Source organism: Myotis daubentonii, chromosome 3 (assembly GCF_963259705.1).
Source record: "Myotis daubentonii chromosome 3, mMyoDau2.1, whole genome shotgun sequence".
Classification (NCBI taxonomy): Eukaryota; Metazoa; Chordata; class Mammalia; order Chiroptera; family Vespertilionidae; genus Myotis; species Myotis daubentonii.
In genome coordinates, this window is record NC_081842.1 from 147,598,075 (window position 1) to 147,600,035 (window position 1,961).

Below are 1,961 nucleotides of genomic sequence, written 5' to 3' on the forward strand. Positions count from 1 at the left end.
CGACTCCGCCGGGACTCGAACCCGGAACCTTTGAATGCCTTCAACCTCTAGAAGTCCAATGCGCTATCCATTGCGCCACGGAGCCACCTGTTGGAGCCTCCGCGCAGCTGCTCTGTTAAAGCAGAGGCGAGGGCTCGGCGCTCTTCCCTATGCCCCTTTGGCCGTGCGTCTGTGTCGCCGAGACCGTGCCAGCCAGGGCAGCCGCCTCCAAACACGGGCCGCAGGCATCCGTTCGTCCTCCCCCGGCGGCCGCCGCTCACCGTGATCCGAGGGGCCGCCAGCCGCCGGTCCCGGCGGGTCGGTCCAAGGGCAGCCGCAGCCGGGTCTCCGGACCGTCCCAGCCGCCGCACCCCGCCGCGCAGGACAAATCGCCGCGGGCTTCCTCCCCGGCTCCCTTCCTGCCCGAGCGCCCCGCCCCCGGGTCCCCCGCCCCGGCGATGCGGGCTCCGGGCCGGCCGTTGCGCCGTTGAGCCGAGCGAGTAACGCCGGGCACTTACGTCGCACCTCCGAGCGGCGGCTCCGCGCGGGTCCCGGGCTCCGCTCTGGCCGCCGGCGGCCCAAACCCGCCGCTCTGAGCGCGGGCGCGGCGCCGTCTGTGTGCGGGCTGAGTGCTTATTTGCGCGGGGCTGGCTGAAACGGGGTGTGGGTTGCATTTCGCTCCCCACAGACCCAGAGCCAAATTTCGGAGGCATCCGGGCTCTGGTGGCCTGAGGGAGGCGACGCGCCCCCATCGCAGCAATCGCCGGGACCTGTCCCTGGGCCGGGAGCTGCCCCGGGGGCGCCGCTCAGCCGCCCAAGCCCGCGCCTCCGGAGCACGCGGCTGCGTGGGCGGCAGCCCTGCGGGGGGCTGCGCGCGTGGGGGCGCCGGGGGCGGGAGGGCGCGGGCGGGCGCGGGGGTTCTCGTGGGTGCCGGGCGCCCAAGCCCCAGCCTGCTCAGAACGGCGCGTTCGCCACGAATCGGGGGGGTGATTTCGGAGGCCTGGGGGACTCTTCAGTGCCCCAGTAATCCCCACCTTTACGACTTTGAAGCCACTTGAAATAGAAGATCTAAATAAAAACTGCGCGGTTGCCATGCAACCACTGCTGCAGGACGAAATCCCTCGCCTCCCGGTCCAATCAGTTTGCCCCTTTCCGAGCCCCGCCTCCGTGCCAATTGCGGAGCCGCGGCTGTGCGCATTCTGCAGCCTGGTCCGTTGCCCAGTTCTGCACCCACCCAGGATCAGCCTCGGCCCACCCGTGGTCCGCGCCGTGCCTCCCTGTCCAGCATCCCTGCCCAGCATCGCCAGGCATCGAGGCAGCCTGTCAGTGTTCTAAAGAGAGAAAGGGAGGTCCTAGTGCCCTAGGTAGCTTACATTCTTATTTAAGCCACAACAATACTATGAGCAGGTCCTATTGTCCCCTTTCTAAAGAGGGGAAGCTGGGGGAAAAAAAAAAAAAAGGTTAGCCTGGCCCGTGTGGCTCAATGGTTGAGCGTCGGGTTGCTGGCTCGATCCCCAGTAGGGGGCGCGCAGGAGGCAGTCGATCAATGATTCTCATCATTGGTGTTTCTATCTCTTTCCCTCTTTTTTTTTTTTTTATAGATGGCATTTTATTGCATGAGAAGGGAAGAAATACACTTAACATGTTAACAATGGCAGTTTCTTTTTTTATATATACTTTATTGATTTTTTACAGAGAGGAAGGGAGAAGGATAGAGAGTTAGAAACATCGATGAGAGAGAAACATAGATCAGCTGCCTCCTGCACACCCCCTACTGGGGATGTGTCCGCAACCAAGGTACATGCCCTTGACCAGAATCAAACCTGGGACCCTTCAGTCCACAGGCCGACGCTCTATGCACTGAGCCAAACTGGTTAGGGCTCTCTCCCTCTCTTAAATCAATAAAAATATATTTTAAAAATAAAATAGGATATGACTTTCAATCACACTTATTTAAACAAATTTCTATCGAATTGTGCAAT

At 61.2% G+C, this 1,961-nt stretch overlaps 1 non-coding gene across 1 annotated transcript; it reads right to left on the reverse strand.

Annotated features, from left to right (window-relative positions):
- Positions 1 to 85, reverse strand: TRNAR-UCU (transfer RNA arginine (anticodon UCU)). The gene is given in 2 exon segments: positions 1 to 36; positions 49 to 85. It is a non-coding gene; the product is annotated as a tRNA-Arg (tRNA).
- Between the last annotated feature and the right edge of the window lie 1,876 nt (positions 86 to 1,961).